This window comes from Eptesicus fuscus, chromosome 8 (genome assembly GCF_027574615.1).
Source record: "Eptesicus fuscus isolate TK198812 chromosome 8, DD_ASM_mEF_20220401, whole genome shotgun sequence".
Lineage (NCBI taxonomy): Eukaryota > Metazoa > Chordata > Mammalia > Chiroptera > Vespertilionidae > Eptesicus > Eptesicus fuscus.
Window position 1 is genome coordinate 67,390,425 of NC_072480.1, and position 22,467 is coordinate 67,412,891.

Here is a 22,467-nt window from a genome sequence, read left to right on the forward strand (position 1 = left end):
TTCACTTAGCACAATGTCCTCAAGGTTCATCCATGTTGTAGCACATGTCAGAATTTTCTTTCCTTTTATAAGACTAAACTAGAGGCCTGGGCATGAAATGTGTGCACAGGTGGGGTCCGTAGGCCTGGGTGGTGATCAGAGCCAGGCCGATCAGGGCCCGAAGGCCTCAGTGGTGTCGGGAGAGGAGGTGACGGTCACCAGGCCAGGCGTGGAAGGAAAGGATGCTGGATGCCAATGCCTCCATTGGCGCCCTGCCACTGCGTGGCTCCTCGCCTCCCCCTCTCCTTCTTCCTTTGCCACTGCACTGCCACCAGGGCCTGCCAGCTCGGGGGAGGGATGGGGAGGGACCACGGGAGGTTGGCCACCAGCCCTGAGGAGGGAGTTGGCTCTCAGCCCCCCTGGAAAGGGGCCACATCCACCGCCACCCACCCCTGGTTCTCTGTCCCAGCCTGGGGCCTTCCTGCTTGGGGGAGGGACTGTGGGAGGTTGGCTGGCCGGGGGAGGTTGGCTATGGAAGTGCACTGACCACCAGGGGGTAGCTCCTGCACTGAGCATCTGCCCCCTGGTGGTCAGGGGACGTCACAGCGACCAGTCGTTCTGGTTGTTCCAGTTGTTTGGTTGTATGGTCATTTAGGCTTTTATATATATAGATAATATTCCATTGTTTGCATGCACCACATTGCTTATCCTTTCATCTATTGTTGAACACTTGGTTTGCTTTCACATTTTAGCTATTGTGACTAAAGCTGCTATGAACATTAGTGTACAAATATCTCTTTGAGAGCCTACTTTAAATTCTTTTGGGTATACATTCAGAAGTGGAATTGCTAGATCATATGGTAATTCTATTTTTAATTTTTTGAAGAATTTCCATACTATTTTTAATGTAAATTTTACATGTTAATCAACCATGTATAAGGGTTTTAATTTGTCCATATCCTCACCAAACACTTGTTATTTTCTTGTTTGTTTGTTTTTATTGGTAGCTATCCTAATGGTATCTTGATTAGTATCTATGAAATGGTATCTCACTGTAGGTTTGATTTGCATTTTCTGAATGTTTAGTGATGTTGAGCATCTTTTCATGTGCTTATTGGCCAGTGGTATATCTTCTTTAGAGAAATATCTGTTCGAGTCCTTTGTCCAGTTTTTAACTGAGTTTTTGTTTTTCACTATTGAGTTTTAGGAATTCTATATATTCTGGATAGTAATTCCTTATTAGATATATGACTTGCAAATATTTTCTCCCACTCAGTTGGTTGCCTTTTTACTCTTATAGTGCTTTTTTATGCACAATGTTTTAAAATTTGCATAAAGTCCAATTTGTCTTTTCTTATTCTTGCCTATGTCTTTGGTATTATATTTAAGAAGTCATTGCCAAATCCAATGTTGTGAAATTTTGTCCCATATTTATTTTAACAGTTTTACAGTTTTGGGTCTTACATTTAAGTCTCAATCCATTTTGAGTTAATTTTTTTTGTATATGGTATTAGATAAGAGTCCAGCTTCCTTCTAATGTATGTGGATATGTAGTTTTTCCAATACCACTTATTGAAAATACCATCTTTTCCCCATTGAATGGTTTTGGTATCCTTTCAAAAAATCATTTGACCACTAATGCATGGGTTTATTCCTGGAATACCTATTCTAGCTTACCAGTCTATATGTCTGTCATTATTCCAGCACCACACTGTAGCTTTGTCATATATTTTGAAATCAGAAAGTATAAGTTCTTCAGCTTTGTTCTTTTTTTCAAGATATATATTTTTTACTATTCAGGGTCCCTTGAGATTCCACATGAATTTTAGAATGGGTTTTTCTATTTCTGCAAAAAATTTCACTGTGATTTTGATAGGGATTGCATTGAATCTTAGGGTATACTGATATCTTAATAATATTGAGTCTTCCAATTCATGAACATGAGATGTGCTTCCAGTTATTTATGTCTTTGTTAAGATTATAAGCAATGTTTTGTAGTTTTCATTGTATAAGTATTCCACCTCCTTAAGTTTATTCCTAAGTATTTTATTCTTTTGATGCCACTACATCAAAAATTGTTTTTATAATATTTTCCGTATTTTTTATTGTTGGTGTATAGAAATGCAAGTGACTGTTGCACATTGACTTTTTGTTCTGCTACTTTGCTGAATTAGTGCTATTAATTTTTTGTGTGGAATCTTTAGAGTTTTCTGCATATAAACTTATATCATCTGCATACAGAGATAATTTTACTTTTTCCTGTCCAATTTGGATGCTTTTATGTCTATCTCTTGTCTAATTGTTCTGGCTAGAACTTCCAATACTATGTTGTATATAAGTGGTGAAAGTGAACATCATTGCCTTGCTCCTGATCTTAGAGGAAAGCTTTTAATATTTCACCATTGACTATGACATTCACTATAGGTTTTTCATATATTACTTCTATTATGTTGAGCTAGTTTTCTTCTATTTCTAATTCGTTGAGTCTTTTTTATATATTTTATTAATTTTTTTACAGAGAGAAAGGGAAAGGGATAGAGAGTTAGAAACATCAATGAGAGAGAATCATGATCAGCTGCCTCCTGCACACCCACCACTGGGGATGTGCCTACAACCAAGGTACATGCCCTTGACCGGAATTGAACCTGGGACCCTTCAGTTTGCAAGCCAACGCTCTATCCACTGAGCCAAACCGGTTAGGGCTGTTGAGCCTTTTTATGATGAATTTTGTCAAATGCTTTTCTGCATCCATGGAGATGATCATGTGTTTTTTTTCCTTTATTCTGTTAATACAGTATAGTACATTGACTGATTTTTGCATGTTGAACTACCCTTGCATTCCAGGAAAAAAATCCAACTTAGTCATGGTGTATAATCCTTTTATTATGCTGCTGAATATGGTTTATTAGCTTTTATTAAGGATATTGCATCAATGTTCATAAAGAATATTAGTCTGTGGGATTTTTTTTTCTTGCAGTGTCATTGGCTGGCTTTGGAATCAGTTATGAAGTGTACTAGCTCATAGAATCAGTTATAGACTATACCTTCCTCTTCCACTTATTTTAATATTTTGAGAAGGATTGGTACTAACTTTAAATGCTTGGTAGAATTCACCAGTGAAGCTGTTAGGTCCAGGGCTTTTCTTTGTCAGGAGATTATTATTATTATTATTAGTTCAATCTCCTTAATAGTTATACATCTATTCAGATTTTCTGTTTCTTCATGATTTATCTGACCTCCTCTTTATCTGCCCTCTGTGACAGGAGCAGCATCAGAGCACAGATTCTTGATATTTGGAAAGCAGGGTCCTTCTTGAGCCTGCTGGCTCCAACAAACTGTGTGTAAGCTGCTCCGGGGATACATTCACAGTTGTCTGCCATAGGGCGGAGACTGGGGGATGGGTAGCTACTACTGTGATAAGTGCTGAAATTGACCAACATTAACAATTTCCCATTGAAACCTTACCTCAGGGAATTTTAAGCATTCAATAGACTTCAAAGTTTAATATTTACGTTAGATAGATTCTGCCAGTGTAATTGTTGTGTAGGTATGAAGACTGCTTTCCTGATGCTTCCTGCTATCGCCCCAGAATTCTTTTCAATCCACAGCTTTTGTATCTTCAATTGTATGAAAACTGTGATTATCTTTATAAGTTGACTTATTCAGGCCTGAGTGAATATTTTTTTTTGAAGACTAAGTTGTTTTGGCATCAGTATCTTTTATTTGTTAATTGTGAACTTTTCTCCAACAATGTACCCAAAATCAAGAAAGCTGATCATCATGTTTTCAGGAGGGTCTGCAATATTCCAAATATAGGCACTGATACCTGAGTACCTATATTGTGGGAAAGAGATTGAATGGCTATTAAATATTTAGTCTTTAATCTCATAATGCTTAAAAATTCAGTTAAATAAATCTTAAACATGGAGAAATGTAACAATAAATTATTAAAATAACACTTAAGTGCAAAAACTAGAAGAGCTATCAAAAAGCAGTATAAAATAAATTGACAAATGAGTAATACAGGCCATAACTGCTAAAGGACTTCAAAGGAAGGAGAAATCACTTTTATGTAACTGACTGAGAAAGGCTTTAGGAAGGTAGCAGCATTTTTAAACTTCCATCTCTAATTAAATTTGCCAATTTGGATTTTTTTCCACTTATATAAGTTTGACAGAAAACTCCATGATCAATTCCAGACCTCAAGAAATGATATTCAGGATATTGGACTATGCAACTAGGTTGCATCGATTGTGTGTGTGTGTGTGTGCGCGCGCACCTTTGAATTTGCAAATAATTGTTTTGAGGTCTATAGACACACAGTAGAGCTAACCATAATATTTAACAATTGGCAGACATGAACAATTCCAAAAGATTCCCCTTGGGAAACACTGTAAGGGAATTTTCCTCAATGTCTAGCTGAGGAAATTGAAGAATAGAAACAGCCATCAACTGCCCATATATGTGGATGAAGGCTAAATAAGTCATTTTGAAAATTTAGTTTCTGATTTAGTATCTTGAACTTGAAAAGAACTGAACAACTTACTAGGCATGTTGTCCTTATAAAACCAATTTCAGTCATTATTTAGTTGTATTTTGGTATGATGTAGTTCATATTTCTGTTATAACGAGAGTAGCACATTTTGATTCTTTTTGTTTAATAAAATAATTTCATAGGTTAATTCCCATGTTGTTAACACCTCATAAATTAATGTATATTTTGGATGAGATCACCTTGCTTGATTAGTTCTCACCTTTTTCCCCAAACCATGCTTGAACACCTTTATCAGACAGGCGTCTGAACTTTCGCCGTTTTGCATTCTTCAAGTTTCTGCTATTATAAGCTGGTAGCAGACTGAGGCCACCACGGATTTTTAAAAAAATTTAATCAGACATTTAAATAGTTTTTCAGAAGTTTTCCTTTCACAAGGAGCCATATGTGACTAGCTTGGTTATACTTTCTCTCTCTTTTTATTTTCAGAATAAAATGAAGAAAGCTAGAAAGCCAGTGAACTGGCCAGATGAATTCAGTGGTATCCAAGAAGATGCTCTGGTGGGAGAAAATGGCCAGAAATAGAAGATTCATTTGAATAGAAGTCTGAGTAGAAGCTTTGTTCTCAGAAGTATTAGAAATGCCTAAAATCAGATTGCTAGCATGTTTATTTATTTTCCTTCAGGTGAGATAAACCTCATTTCTTTTAAGATCTGTGCAATGCTATCCTCTGTCATGACATTTCTAATAATACTCCAGCTCATATTTGATTCAGGCCAGCACAGTTGGCTTTTGCTGCTCTTGTCCCACATGCACATCTCTCTCTATCTTATTTCCCACTTCTCTCCTTCCCACTTCCTTCCTGCCCCACTGCCCTTCTTGCTGCTCCTCAAATTTGCTAACATCATTGTCACCTCAGGGCCTCTGCATGTGCTTTCCTCTTTGCTGGGTGAGTTCTTCTCTTTTACGTTTTTAGTTCTCTACTCAAATGTCAAAGTATTAGAAATGTTTCCTGACTATTCCAAATAAATCACAATCAATCCCCATTTCCAGCATTGCCCATGCCTCTTGCACTCGTAGCATAACCTAATAAATTAAATATTTATCCATTTACTTTTTGTCTCCTTCCACTAGAATGTTAGCTTCATGAGAGTATTTGTGTGTATTTTTTATTCACTGCTGTAGTCCAATGCTGAGAACAGTTGCCAGGTACATAGTAGGTGTGCAATAACATTTGCTGTGAATACATGATTGTACATATCCTTACTTTTTGAATTGTATTAGCATTACTATCAGTATCACATAACTTTACAATTGATTTTAAGGCTTGGGTATTCATAGAGTTACTCTTTATCATGTTTTCTCTTGCTTCACTTCTGAAATTCACTTCGTTGGTCTGTTACTTATCTCAGTAACACAAGAGGGCTATAGTGAGAGCCTGATATTTTGGATCCATGAAGCTCTCTGGGTGCCTTTCTCATGCATATCAAGGATCTACACTGTATTGATATGTTCAGTCATTATCATTCTTTTATTTTAATTCATAATTGAAGTGTAAGTTCGGTAAGGGCAGCAACCGTATTATATACACTTTATGTGTGTGTGTTCCTACAGTGTCTTTAACACAGAGTGGGCCACAGTTTCTGTTTAAGAATTATTTATGGATACAAGTATTAGAGTAAATGTTATTTTAGAACAACCGCATGTTTTTAATTCTGCAAAATAAGTAAATACTTGGAGAGTTGCAAATGCCTGCAGTTTCTAAAACTTTTGATTTGAATTTTTCAGATCCACATTTTAACATGGTATTTCACACCGAATAATGCAGAGAAAACATCCTACAAATAATGGAATCTGTGGTAATATTAGAGTTGAAATTCTGTAACATATTTTTTGCTTATTCTGCTGACCTTTTGATGACAATGCAATAACAAGAAAATAGGAGATTTTCTCAATTTAAATTGCCTTTGGTTTTCTGATATTCACTTTGAAAAACCAAAATTATGCATTTATTTAATGTTTAAATAGGGATATTATGGTAATAGTATCATACTCAACAAATTCACAGTCAAAGACTTTTAGTTCCTTCCTGATTTAATAAAATAGTCATTTTCATAGGACGTGTTTTGAATTTACTAAGATGCAGATTTCTCTGTTTATGCTATTTTTATTTTAGAAATGGAAACCTATACTTTTATCAATGACTTTACCAGATGGGAGTGTCTTACATTTTTAGGCCTCCTTCTCTTACACAGCTTTTGTATGGACAGCTCAAATTGCATTACAGACAGTTCACGCATTTGTTAAGTATTTCTGTACATTTGCGAAGGGTGACATTTTGTTGCTCATGTTTTTTAAAAAAGGGAACTCAGATGCAGTTGTGTCAACTGGGTGCTCAAGTCCCAAGATATGCTGAGCAGGTCATCTTGAATGTACTGAGATATGAGATACCCTAGTAAAGCTTAGCTAACTCCAGTGCATACCTCTACTTCTTCCACTGGATCTTACCTTTGTGGTAAAGGAGGGAATTCTTATCATCCCCCGTTATAATGTGCAAATATTTCTGGGGAGAGTCACTAATTAAGCCATAACAGTTTGTTATGGTTTTTGGGGGGTCAAGTTGAGAATCTTGGAATATTAAAAAGCCAAGAGGTGAAATGTAGCATTACACCTAGATCAAAATCCCTTCATATGAACTTGTTTTGAGTGTACTTGACAAATTGTATCATTTGCATTTTCCAGTAATATGTGCAACCTACTCATTCCAGAAAGACTGATGTAGTATAGGTGTAATGATCCTTAAATAGTTATCTGTAGGAAATGAAAGTGTCCTGTGGTCAAATTAATTTTAAAATGTTGGAATGAATAAAATTAAATAGGGTCATTTCTTATAGGTCCTTGGGCAATTCTAGGATAGTCAAAAAGATATGACACTGGGGGAAACTTGTATGAAATTAATCATAGTGTCCAGGACATAGTGGGTGCTTCAGAATATTATTGTTTTTCTCCCTCCTATATTTTTCTCCTTTTGCTCTTTGGAAAATCAAGAACTCCAGGTCAGAACTAAATAGAAATTAATATTTTATAATTTTGACTTATTTTTATTTATTTATTGTCTGAAGTTTTACATATGTCTCCTTTTCCCCCTGATTGATCCCCGCGCCCCCCCCCCCCCTGCCCAGCCATTCCCACCCTGGGCAAGCCCCCACCACCCCAGTGTCTGTGTCCATTGGTAATGCTAATATGCATGTATACAAGTCCTTTGGTTGCTCTCTAACACCCCCTTCGCTACCATTTGTCTCTGGATCTATTCTTGTTCATCAAATTATGTTGATCATTATATCCCACATATGAGTGAGATCGTGTGATATTTATCTTTCTCTGACTGGCTTATTTCGCTTAGCATAATGCTCTCCAGTTCCATCCATGCTGTTGCAAATGGTAAAAGTTCCTTCTTTTTTATAATGGCGTAGTATTCCATTGTGTAGATGTACCACAGGTTTTTAACCCACTCATCTGCTGATGGGCACTTGGCTGTTTCCAAATCTTAGCTATTGTAAATTGTGCTGCTATGAACATAGGGGTGCATATATCTTTTTTGATTGGTGTTTCTGGTTTCTTGAAATATAGTCCTAGAAGTGGAATTGCTGGGTCAAATGGGAGTTCCATTTTTGACTTTTTGAGGAAACTCCATACTGTCTTCCACAGTGGCTGTACTAGTCTGCATTCCCACCAGCAGTGCACGAGGGTTCCTTTTTCTCCACATCCTTACCAGCACTTGTCTTTTGTTGATTTGTTGATGATAGCTATTATGACAGGTGTGAGATGATATTTCATTGTTGCTTTGATTTGCATCTCTAGGATGATTAGTGACTTTGAGCATGTTTTCATATGTCTTTCGGCCTTTTGTATGTCCTCTTTTGAAAAGTGTCCTTTGCCCATTTTTTGATTGGGTTGTTTATCTTCCTTTTGTTAAGTTGTATGAGTTCTTTGTAAATTTTGGAGATTAAACCCTTATCTGAAATATCATTGGCAAATATGTTCTCCCATGCAGTGGGCTTTCTTGTTGTTTTGTTGATGGTTTCTTTTGCTGTGCAAAAGCATATTTTGATGTAGTCCCATTTGTTTATTTTCTCCTTAGTCTCCATAATTTTAACTTTTTATCCATTGGCCTACAGATTTTTCCAAAGAATTTTTGTTAGAATTATGTAAGTATAAAGTATTTTAGTTTCTTCTTACCACACACTTGATTAGTATAATGCTTCTGTACATTCCCTTTAAGGTGTTTTTATATGAACACTGGAGGCCCAGTGCACAAATTCATGCACCGGTGGGGTCCAGCTGGCTCGGCTCCAATCAGGGCAGATCGGGGCTGGGCCTGTCGGGAGGAGATGGCGGGAGGTTGGCTGGCTGGCCGGCCCCTGATTGGGGCCTGATCAGGGGTGGGACAGCTGGGGGAAGGGGCCACAGGTGATTGGTTGGTGGGCCTTGCCCCCCGGTTGGGGTGTGGGGGGGCGGATCAGGGATCAGCGGCCAGGGGAGGGGCCATGGGAGGTTGGCTGGCCAGCCCCTTCCCCAATTGGTGTGGGGGAGGCTGATTGGGGTGGAGCTGGCTGGGGGAAGGGGCCTCGGGCCGATCAGGGTGGTGGGGCCTGATCAGGGGTGGGGCCAGCCATGGGTAGGGGCTGTGGGCGGTGGGCCAGCTGGCCCTGCCCTTGATTGAAGTGGGGGGAGCCAATTGGGGTCAGAGATGGCTGGGGGGGAGGGGCTGTGGGCCGATTGGGGTGGTGGGGGCCCATCAGGGTTGGGGCCGGCTCTGGGGAGGGGCTGCAGGAGGTTGGCTGGCCAACCACACCCCCTATTGTGGTAGCGGGGGTGATCAGGGGTGGGGCAGTTGGCTGGCCACCCCACCCTCGATTGGGGTGGGAGAGGCCGATCAGGGGCGGGGCCAGCTGGGGGGAGGGGCTGAGGGAGGTTGGCCGGCCAGCCCCACCCCCAGATCAGGCTGGTTCACTGGCTGCAGTGGGCGTCATAGTGACTGGTTGTTCCAGTCGTTATGATGTTCTGGTCGCTGGCTTTTTATATATACAGATATTTGTGTGAATATTAATTTCTAAATAATATGGTAATAGTTTTATAGAAAAGTGTATGGTAGATTTGAAGTGCTTTAAGATGATTATTATTTGTCTTAATGTTAATTATTTGGATCATATGCAAAATAGAATGCTAAATATCTGATATTTAATTTATGCTGTAGGATACTCTAAGTTGGATATAATTTTCCTCTTGTTTCAAATCAATTTATTTTGCAGGAAGCTTTAAAATTTTAATAGGTTTTGTCTGGTCATCTGAAGTAAAAACAAGGTTCTCAAGGCATGCTATGTGTGTTTCTTAAACTTATTTTTAAAAGAAAAGTGTGGTCAATGATTATAAAAAGTGACATTCATGAACATTTGATGAAAGCTAAGAAACTTTCTAAAATAACAATTTTAAAGTTATTGAAAAAGGCAATAATAAACATTATATTATTGAAGCAGTACATTTTGAAGCAGTACATTTTTTATTTTAGTGTAATTTTTTAAGGGTATCTCTGGATCATTATGACATTTTCTGGTGGTTCAAGCTAAATAGAAACCCAGGTAAACAGATTTTGAAAGATGATGGCACTTTACATGTGCTCTGGCCTTGTTAATTACCCCCTTCATTTTTAATTGATTTATAGAGGTGTCATCTCCACCTGTATTTTATTGTTGTTCCAGCCATGATAAAGGAACAAAACCCTTTTAAATTCTCTTAAAGATAGCATTGCAAGATTGGCAGAGATTCAGAATAGCTAGATGTGGATGCTCTTTTGATAAAGAGAGCAGTTTTCAGAAACATTTCTCAGTTCATTGTGCAAAATTGTTGACATTTTTGCCATTGTAATCCTTTAGCCCTTTGAAATTTGTGTAAAGGCTTTTCTTCACATCAAAAAGATGAGAATATAAGGAGCAACCAAAAATAAAATCTCTTAAAGTGTACCTATTACTGCAGGGATTTATGATGGTATCACAACATCTATGGATCAGTGAACACAAATTTGTTACAAAAAAAAAAAAGGCATAGTTAGATAGTTCCAGAGAGACTGCCTAAAGCATGATAAAACACAATCCACTCGTGGAACATACTAGATTGGAACTAAATACCACAATCTGTGGGGTTGATTAAATTTGCTGTTGGGTTTAGCTGTATAAGGACATGTCAACATGAGACAGAATGAAATCCAAGCTCCAAGAAACACTTCATCTGATGTGGTCAATTGTCCTGTACATAACTGCCAGAGAACTATGGGGCAGGCCCCAAAATGCCATATGTAAATGAAGAATCTAGAAAAAAGCTCTTGACATGATACTCATAGGATACTGATGCTGCAATTTCTAGTTCTCCATCGAGGTGAACTGATAAATTTGGGTTAATTCTTACATTTTGGCTCTCCTCTACAGAGGAAACTGCTTCTCCAACCATGCAAATAAACCCTCAATCTAAGAATTCCAAACTTTGTTCCTGGTTGACAGGGGGACTATGCACCTTTTATTTTTGTAGCCAGGTATTGATTGATTAAGGTGATTTTTAATTCAAATAGCCTCTCTTCTCCCTGGTAGCCTATCTTATATGACTTACACAAAACCCTCACTCTAAACTGCTTGCATACCTTACTTTCAAAGAAATCTCAAATGTCCAATGCAATCTTGGGACTAGTAAGGATTATGTAGAGGGCAGAGTATGATCAATTACTCTATCTATTCCCATGCCTTTGTCTCTTTTCTCTCAGAACATACCTGCCATACTAATATTCTCATACTATACTCATGACTTGGTTTGTCATTTCTCTGTCATGTCATCCCCAGTACTTAATATCGACCCTTCTACCACAAGCTGAGTTCATTTCACTCTTCAACAGTGATTTTACTTCTCAGTCTACACCATGGTTTCTTGATCTCAGCATCAGACATTTGGGGCTGGAGAAATCTTTGGGTAGGAGGCAGTCCTGTGCATTGTCCGATGCTTAGCAGCATTGGTGGCCTCTACCCTCTTGGTGCCAGGAGCACCTGCCCCCAGTGTGACAAGAGTCTCCAGACATTGCCACATGTTCCCTGGAGGACAAGATCACCACTGCTGAGAACCACTGGTCTACTCAGCACTCTGTGGTCATCTCCATCTTCACGTTTTGCTTTGCAGAGCTGTTCCTTTGATCAGTCTCCACATCCCTCCCACTGGTCATACCATCTCTCTGGGAACTCCCCTCATCTGAGTCAGGAAAACTCTCAAGGCAGCAATTGTGAGGTTGCCTTTTGCCCCTACTCACCACAGGACCTGTGAGACGTTTTCACTCCTGGGACCCACTGGCTTTAAGTTACAGCACTCTTGAGCCTCGTAGGTGGCGCCTTGAACAATGATCATGCTTCATGTTTCTACCTGTGTGGGTTTCTGTGAGCACAGAAGGTGATCAAATATAACACTGGACAGAAAATGTGGAGGAAAAATACCAGAGAGAATCTTGATTCGATTTAATTTCTTGGATAAAGAATAAATTTTATCATATATTCATGTTATATCTTCTTGAGCTGGCTAAAAGTTTTCCTACATGGATAACATTGATTTCAATTGGAATTTAATAGACCCAATAGCATGAGGGTCAAACGCTGGGAAATATATTCTCCCTCTTCTTTCACTTCTTTCATTATGCACCCTGGGGGCATTTTTGCTCTATACCTTCTCTGTTATATGGCAGTTATTTCTCACTGCCCTTTTAATTATATTCTGAAGTCTTACAGTTTCTTATTTACCTTGGTTTTTTTTCTAGCTTGGGTATAGCTAAGGAATATATTTTCCACCTGTATTTTTCTGTTTGCTTTTTCCACTTAAAATATTTGTTGTGCCCTGATTATTTTTCAAGATCCCTTGGCTCCCATGAGACAGGCTTTCTGCTGTCTGTTGTTTAGATGACCGTGCCTGTAACTCTTCTGCTGTTTCTTTTGTCTCTTTGACAAATTTAGAGCAGCAGTTTGAAATATTTAGCGCTTTGTTTCTCTCACTGAAGTTAAAAAGAAAATGTCTCTGTGAACCTTCCTTCTAAGGTTCATGGTATATCAGCATTTTCTAAACAGGTTCTCTCCTGGGTAGAGGCAGCCATGGGTGGTGCCCCACTTTCTCTGAGATAAAAATGTCTTTGAGAGGCTTGTTAATTCTCTGCTCATTTTCCCCTGATACCGTTTCTTCAGTGGGCTTGAGAGATTTTAGCACTGCTCTTTAAACACACACACACGCACATGCACACACGCACACACATACAGTATGACATACCAATGGTATGCCCATAAGTATCCAAACAGATGACCTCATTTTGACTGTTTGTTCCCAGCCAGCACCTGAAGATAGAGCCTCTGTCTCCGGGCCTCGGTGGGAGGGTAGGAGCCTAACACAGATGGTTTTCACATGGACCAATCTCTCTTCCCCACTTTTTGTAACTTATTACTTCCCTGACTCTTGTCAAGCCACTAATGTTCTCCCTCCCTGCCCCTCCTTCTCCCTTTAAAATGCCCTCTCACCACTGCACAGACTGAAGCTGCGTTGTCACTGGACTACTTTTCCTATTGCAACAGTATATCACTGATTAAAACCTCTTCTTACCACCTTAGCTAGTGTCCAGCTTTGTTTGTCTTTGACAATGGTTATGTAGACCCTATGTCTTTACGTGCCTCTTAGGCCTTCAGTTTTATGTCTAGGTAGACAATGAAAACAAAAGGAAACACAGCTTTTGAAAGCAGCATATCCAAACACCACAGGTAGATAGGACCCAATCTACAGTGGCTAGTGTGTCATCCTGCCATTTACCAGCTCCAAGCCGGCCAGCCTCTTTCACGCGTTCCATGTGATGTCATAGCTCATCTCCCATTCTAAATGCCAATCCTAAACCTCCTCACAGGAGTTTTAACTTTCAAGCAAGCAATAGACTATTCTATCTTCCACTTTCAAATTAGGTTCTATGCCAGTGACCTAGAAATGACAGAAATATCCTTGTCATATGTTTTACAAAATCCAGTTTAAAAGAATATTCTAATTCAGGAGATATATACCCAAGAGCTGAAGTTTTTGGCTGAAAGAACTCAATATATATATATTACCCAGCTCTGGAATTGACAAAAATTGTATATATTTAAGGTGGGCAGCATGATGTTTTGATATATGTCTACATTGCAAAATCATTATCACAATCAATCTAATTAACATATTCATCATCTCATATAGTTACCATTTTTGTGTGTGGGGTGAGAACACTTGAAATCTAAGTAAATTTTAAGAATATTATTATATTTATGATACCTGTAATACTATGCATATTATGATACAACTAGAGGCCCAGTGCATGATTAAGTCATGTGCATGTAGGATCCTCTAGGCCTAGCCTGCCATCAGGGCCATGTCTTGACCCCGTGATGCCTCCCATGCTCTACAACGCCACCGGCACCCCGCCCTGCCCTCCAGGAGGGCCGCTGCTCATCTGGTCGTGACACTGTTACGGTGTCATGACCACAGGCCTTTTATGATATAGATATTTAGTATTGTTAACTACGGGCACCGTGCTATACATTAGGTCTCCAGAACTTACACATCTTTGCAAGTGTGTACCCTTTGACCAACATCTCAGTTCTCTTTTCTTCAATCCCTGGTAACAACCATTCTGCATTCTGCTGCTGTAAATTTGACTTTTTTAGATTCACAGGTCAGTGAAATCATGCAGTGATTGTCTTTCTGTGTCTGGCTTATTACATTGAGCATAATGTCCTCCAGGTTTATCCATGTTGTCACAAATGGCAGGATTTCCTTCTCCCTTAAGGCTGAAGGAGCTCTATTATCTTTCTTTTTTAAAAAAATATGTTTTTATTGATTTCAGAGAGAGTAAGGGAGAGGGAGAGAGATAGAAACATCATTGATGAGAGAGAATCATCAAAGGGATGCCTCCAGCATGCCTCTTACTGGGGATGGAGTTCGAAATCCAGGCATATGCCCTGACCTGGAATTGAACCATGACCTCCTGGTTAATGGGTCAATACTTAGCCACGGAACCACAGCTGCCTGGCTCTATTATATTTCAAATTAGAATTTGAGTGTCCTAAGAGAGCAAGAGCTAAAATTGTGAAAAAGTTATCTCCCCAAATTTTAGTCCATTGTTTGAGCGAAATTGAACCCGGGACCCTTCAGTCTGCAGGCTGATGCTCTATCCACTGAGCCAAACCAGCTAAAGCTTTTGGTTAATTTTTTTAAAAAACAACTGCTAATTGATTTAGTGATATGTTCAAAATTTACTGTACTCTTCATTTCTCTATGCCACTGATCCTCAAAACTTGAGTGTGCTTCAAAATCATCTGGAGGGATTGTTTTTGACTGCTAGGACCTATCTTCATAGCTCCTGATTTCTAGGCCTAGAATGGGGCTAGAAATGTACCTTTCTAACAATTTCTCAGGTAACCTGGATGATGCTGGATCAGGGGCCACACCGAGAACCACTACTCTGCATAGATCTTGAAGAAGGCTATATATTAAAAATTGTATTTTGGGGGAAAGACTTAACTGAGATTTGAACATGTAGAGCAAGGGAAGTAATTGAGACAATTGGATCTCAGGGTGAGAAGCAGTGAGACTTGAACCTGGCTATGAGAGTGGGAATCTGCAGGTCTGGCCAAAGCTTGAACACTCTGGCCCCACAGAAGTAAACTCATGAGCAGGCTGGGGATGTGGGTGGGTAAGGGCTCCTTCCCAACTGCTTTTATGTGTGAGTGTTTTAAGGGGACCCATGAGTCTCACGCATCAACTCTGCCTACTTAGAAGTTCTAGGCCAGTGTTCAAAATCCTGCCTGTACTTTAGAATTACTTGGAAACTTTTAAAGTTATCTATGCCCACGCCTACCCCAAAGCAATTGAACCAACTTTGGAGGCTGCAGTGTGGCCAGTGGAAGTTTTTAAAAGCAAATCTCTCTGAGGATGACCAGGCCCTACCTCAGAGATTGTGGTTTAATTGGTAGGGGTAGTGTTTTGAAAAATATCTACTCTCTGTCATGTTTGAATGTGACATTAGTGAATCTAATGCTCACTGAGGTTAGAGAACAACTGTGTGGGGGTGAAATCTATGAGACCAAGAAGTTTTAGTCTCTGCTGTATGAATTAGTGTCTAGCACTGTACTTGGCTCAGAGCAAATCCTGCACGCTGCCTCCTGCACGCTCCCTACTGGGGATTGAGCCCAAAACCCGGGCATGTGCCCTGATCAGGAATCGAACCCTGACACCTTGGTTCATAGGTCGCCACTCAACCACTGAGCCACACAGGCCAGGTGAATCATCTCAGTTTTTGAGACTATTTCAGACACTTTAGAAATGCTTCTAATCTCTTATCTTTTCCAACACCTTTTTTGGAAAATTTCAGTTTCTCTCCCCCCACTCCCCACAATTGCTTGCTTTGCCTTCATTTCTGTTTCCTTATTATCTATCCTTTACATAGTCTTTAGAATGTCTTCTATAGAAACAAATTCCAGCAGCTACCTAAAAACTTTCATGTTATGGTGTACTGAAATGAATGGAAAGGCTGTTCATGGTCTCGTGCTAGGGGGGTGAGATGGTCAGTATCTGGACACACATGTAACCAATGCACATCATTGAGACGCTCTCACTCTGGGACTAAGATGGCCTTAATGTTCCCCTCTGCTTGACTAAACTTTAGAAAGTTTTTTTTTTTCTGACTTTGTGCCCCTTATCTCTTTTTCTTAGACCATTTACTTTAGAAATTTGTAATTGCAAATTTTTTCTCTGCCCCTCTGAGATGTAAATCTTCTACAACTCAGCACCGTTTTTCTCAAGGACCTGTGATCCATCCTTTTGAAATGTAATAATTAAGTAAGATAACACCCTCATCTCCCAGTCTGGGGATGGGTAGTGGGTAGGAACCTCAGCAAACACAGGTGGCTTCATCATATTGACCAACTTCCCTGCTAACATCTCCTATTAATGTTCCACTAGCTCACCCCAGCTCTTAAAATCTCCCACTTTTTGTTTCAGTGAAGTTGAGTTTAATCTCTCTCCCCTGTTTTTAAAATCTTGAAACCATTAGTCTTGACTAAAGTCTACCTCGCCTATTTAACAGTCCAGTGTAACTTTTCTTTGACATTGGTTGCCTGGTGTTGTGGGTTGAATTTTCTCCATAAAAGGTGTGTTGAAGTCCTAACACTTGTGAGTGTGACATTATTTGGAAATAAGGAAGTTTTTGGCTCTTTGTAGATGTTATGAAGATGAAAGTTAAGATGAGGTCGAACTAGAATAGAGTGGACCCTTATCCAATATGACTGCTTAGCAAAGTCCAATTTGTCCAAAGTATAAATATCACCTCTTTGGGATCTCTTCACCCATCTCCCAGGCAGAGTTTGTTACCTCATCCTCTGGGTGCCTGTGTGACATGGTTACTCGTGTATACATTTCCCCTTGTATTAGGATTTATTTGTGGTTGTGACTCTCTTTTCTAGATTCCAGAGGATAGGATTTTTATCTCATTTATTTTAGGAGAAGTGGTGATACATGCCCAGTGGTCTCTTGGAAAATATTCAGTAAATGAATGAAGTTGGAGCTGGAGAGGGCCACAAAGAAATATCTTCTTTTTCTCTTCTTCATAGTACTGTATGGTGAAATCATAGTGCCTTTTTAATCCTATTAGACTTACTTTCTCTGACAATTAGAAGGAAGTATGGGAGGGCAGATTGTCCATCAGATACCACTTTTAAAAATACACGATCAGCATTTTAACAACAAAAGAGTGTTAAATATTTAATAAAAGTACATGGAGTGCCATCTATTGCAATAAACATATCCTATACTTCTATCTTATTTGCTAAAGAACTATAAAGTGGGTATGTTATCAGAGAAATGCATGTATGGTCTTTCTCCATGGCTAGTGGGAGTGGGGTTTTGGGGTACTGCTGGAATAAGCATTTCCAGAGACCCCCATGGGATGATGAGATGTGGCAGAAAGCTTGATTTGCATGGAATTACATCCCTCAGTTTGCAAAGTCACATTTCCCCTTACCCAACCCTGGAAAACGTGCAGCTGGGAAAACTTTGGATTCTGGCTACAAACAAAGCCAGAACCCCAAGTTTCCATTCCATGGTGGAGCTGGATCTAGTTTAACATTTCACCCAGACATTACAGGGCATGCACCTAAACTGCAGCTTTCTGGCAAAGCTGCACAAATGGCATGCCCATAATCTTTGGCCTTCCCTTTGCTCCTTTCCAGTTATTAATAACTGGGTTCATTACAACGGCGTCAGATATATAGGCTCCCAGTAGATTTTAAATTTTTATTAAAAGGCTAAAAGAACTAAAATAAAACTGGGTTTGTTTGTTTTGGTAGCGGCTTGTTTAATTTGTACCCAGAGAACAGGAGAAATGATTCCTGAAAGGCGTCTGCGCTGGTCCTCCAGGTTTCCAGCATTCCAGCCTCAGTCCCTCCACTACCCCAAGGCCTCCATTCTTTCATGTTCCCTTTTGGAACTGAAGAGGAAGAGGCAACATAAAGAGCAACTCCTCTGCATTGAAGACCATTGTTCAAGCCCTCACATGCTCAATAGTTCAGTGTCTGCTTAAGATCCCGTCTTTGCCTCTCCAAACTCCCAAAGGAATTCCATACCTCTGTCCGGAGGGGAGGCTACAGGCCTATGGTGTTAGAATCCATGTTGACATTTCCTGATCTTGTCCACCCAACGTTCCTTCCTGCTCAGCTCCTGGTAGTAACATTGTCTTCCTTTGAGGAGCTGCCCTTTTCCCACTTGGTATAATCTTAACAGGGCTGTCAATCGCAGCGTGGCTTATTCTCTGCTTCCCACCCCTGAGGTGGGACCCTAAACTCAGCTGACCACACTCAAGAGGTCATCCAGGCCTCTTCTCCTCATGCCTCAAGGACAAACATCACCATAATAAGTGAGAACAAGACCAATACACAGGGGGAAAGGGATCTTAAAGGTGTAAGAGCCATCCAACAACATCACTTAAGTTTCTGCCATTCCTGAGGCCTGGGCTTCTCAGATATTAAATACAATCACCTCCCTTTTTGCTTTGTCAAGAAGATCTTAGGTTGTGTTTGCTTGTGTCCACAGGGACCAGAATTCAACAGGGTCCCAGGGAGGACTGTCCTATGCTTGGGTCTCTCACGTTCCACTGAAACTTGAAATCATGGCCTAATGAAACCAGGAAGCCACGGAGATGGCCTGAAATATTTTTGTTGTGGTGGTTATTTATATCATCTTGAGGTTTCATTTTGCATTTTCTTCCCTCAGGGTGACATGCACAAATAAATCATGTCTATATTTCCCTTTATTTATATCTCAATATAACATCAGTCGTGTGATTAGATAATTTGAAATTTAATAGAACTTTCCTGTGTGAATCAGCTAAGATATATCACAGTGAAATCTTAGAGCTGGAGGGAGCAGGGTGTTCACACACACGACTGAGTCAGCACATAATAGCAATTTTCTGTGTCCTCATAATAGATACTTGGGAATAATTACTGACAGCCTATGGAGAATTCATCAACCTCAGGTACCAAATAACAAGTTACACTATCATGGTAACTGTGTGAATTAAGTTAGAAATTCAAAGAATACTGATGATGTCTCGTTACCTTTTCCCCCCAGAAAAGCCAATCTGCATAATTGACGCTATAGGTAGAAAAATATATTTTTTTTATTATTGCATTCTAAATCAAAGAGTCTTTAATAAATGAGAGGTACATGGTCCTTGGAAAGTAATGGTGTCCATGTGGGACAGAAAAAACAGCATCCATAATTTGTGTGCTATTTAAAAAAATGCTCTTTATTTTCTAAACCTCAGCATGCCATGTTCCAAACAGTACTCTCAATGGACTGAAAGAGATGGACTGGGGAAGTTCAATGTTTAGAGAAAAAGACTATTAATGAGTTAGTACATGAACATAGGCAAGCTGCCCAAAGAGTGTCCCGGCCTTGGAGCAGGGAACTCTGGCATTAAGAGCCTGACTTTTTAATTTGTAAAGGCTGAACGAGGTCTCTGTAACTCATGGTGGGGAAAAAAAATGTTCAGGACCTAATTTTTTTTTGGTGATTACTAATCAAGGAGTAGAATTTCTGCCTGGTGATAATCTGTTGCTTTTTAGAGTAAATTCTATTCTGGGTGTTAATATTATTTATAACAGATGCTTAAAGTAAGTTATATATTTTTTTGATGAGCAGATGATTAATAAGTAAAATAAGTTTTGTTTTTTCTGTTGTTGCTGTTCCTTGCCTTTCGTTTATTCCCCGTCTTCTTTACCCCACCCCTCCATTTCTATCTTTAAGTTCTGCTCTATAAGTTACCCATTTAAAAAGGTATTTTTCAATATTAAGATGTTACGTTTTATGGGTCACATTTTAAGAATTTTTGGTGATATGTTGTCAAAGGTGAAGTTATCTAGTAGGTGTCTACTTACAGGTCTTGATGTAGTTCTTTTGCAGATCTGTATCTTGATCTCTCCTGAGCAGAAGCCTGTCCTGTTCATATTTGCAGGACCAGTAGCTTGCATCCTGCCTGGTACATAGGAATTGTAAAAGGGAAATTGCACCAGACAAGTTACTCAAGGATGATTTTTTTCCACAATTATTGGGATCAAGACTATTACAATAGGGGAGAGTGTTTGAACTGAACTCCACTGAAACAAAAGGTGGGAGACTAAGTGCTGGGGTGAGCTAGTGGAAAAATAATGGGAGATGTTAGGGAGAGGTTGGTCAATGTGGTGAGGCTACCAGTGTTTGCTGACTGACACTGAGGGGTCTTAGGCTCCTACCTTCTAGCAGAGGCTGGGAGGTGGGGGTGCATTCTCTCCTGATTACATTTCAGAGAGATGGCTCCCAGGTCCTGGAGAAAGACTTTGCTGGCCTGTAGAAGATTACATCTCAAAGGCTCAGTGGATAGAGCATTGGCCTGCAGACTGAAAGGTCCCAGGTTCAATTCCGATCAAGGGCATGTACCTTGGTTGCGGGCACAACCCCAGTAGGAAGTGTGCAGGAGGCAGCTGACTGATGTTTCTCTCTCACCGATGTTTCTAACTCTCTATTCCTCTCCCTTCCTCTCTGTAAAAAATCAATAAAATATATTTTTTATAAAAGGGGGGGTGAGAAAGAAATCACAACTACAGGTTTTCTAAAGGAAATGCTTTAAGAATGAAGGGCAGGGGCCCGTAGTCAAAGGGAAGCTGTGTAAACCTAACCCAAGCTGAGAGGAACATTAAGGCCCTCTTGGTCAGAATGTATTTGGGATCTTGATACTATTTCGGTGTTTGTAGGGCCTCTTTATTATATAGGTAGGTAACAATCATAAAAAAAAAATGATAAAAAATCTGTGTGTGAGTGTTGGGCGGGGGGAAGTGGGTTGTAGTTTTATTTCTTAGACCAAGTATGTCTAGGCATAATTTTAAAAACTGTTGTACTGGAGAGAAGATGTTAAGCCTTTGCATTTTCTTCCTAAGAATAAAGGTGTACTCTAGGACAGTGGTCGGCAAACTCATTAGTCAACAGAGCCAAATATCAACAGTACAACGACTGAAATTTCTTTTGAGAGCCAAATTTTTTAAACTTAAACTTCTTCTAATGCTACTTCTTCAAAATAGGCTCGCCCAGGCCGTGGTATTTTGTGGAAGAGCCACACTCAAGGGGCCAAAGCCGCATGTGGCTCGCGAGCCGCAGTTTGCTGACCATGGCTCTAGGAGATCTAGCTCTGTGCCTCTCTTCCCTGCCATGTTAGCATTCACCTAGCACAGTGTTGTCAGCACAGCTGATGCTCATTGAAGGTTTGTTTTCGCCCTTCAATGAACAAATATGTCCCCATTCCATAAGACCCAGCCAACGAGTGCAGGTTAGTTTAGAATTTAATTGTCACCTCCTGGGAAACACTTGGGTCTCCAGGCAGGCAGTGTGCGGTGGAATTCTGGTTGTAACTTCATAATTATATGAACTTGGGCAAGTTACATAAACTCTGAGTCTCTTCGTGTAATGTAAAATGAAACTCAATATCCATTTCAGAGAGGCTGCTGTGGATTAAATGAGATGTTGCCTATCAATGCAGGACAGAGATGTGGCATACTGTTGTGTCTGAATAATTGTCGGTTTTCCTCTCTGCACTGTTGCTTTATAAAGGTAGCCATAGAGAGCCCCGTGTGTGCCTCTTGGCCTTTTGATTTGTAATGATGAACCCTTGTTATGTTTTTGTATAAACTTGTTCTGCTTGAATACTTATTGGTGCCTTTATTTCTGCTTAATTGTTTTACTTTTCATGACACGTTGGCTTGATTTAGAGAGAGGCATTTCTTTGTTTATCTAATTCTTCAATTAAGTCTCTACAGTGTGGCTCAAGCCAAATACCTCTGGGTGCTAAATCAGAGAAGCCAACCACAACTTCAAAGCCCAAGGCAGAGCCTGCCTTAGGTAAGAAATTGATTTTATAGCCCTGGCCAGGTAGTTTAGTTGGTTAGAGCATCATCCAGATGCACCAAGGTTGTAGGTTCGATCCCCGATCAGGATAAACACAGGAATCAACCAATGAGTGCATAAGTGGAAAGACAAATTGATGTGTTTCTCTTTCTTTCTCACATCAATAATTTTTAAAAAGAATTGGTTCTACTGCTGATGTGGATGCTACCTATTGGAATCAGCTAGAATTTGAAGCCTGCACCGTGGATGGGCCAAGTATCTGGGTATGCTTCTATGGCTGGTGAGAATAAAGCTTTAGATTTCATTCTTCTTCTAACAAGTGTCCTGCTCCTATCTCCTCTCCCTTTCTCCTAGAAGACCATACTTTCTATTAAAAATGGAACTTTATATATTATTTAGGGGTTTAGTATTTTCAAAGTGCTTTTACAGCCACCTTTTTTTACCTTCTTAAAATCTGGGTTGAGGTAAATGTCAAC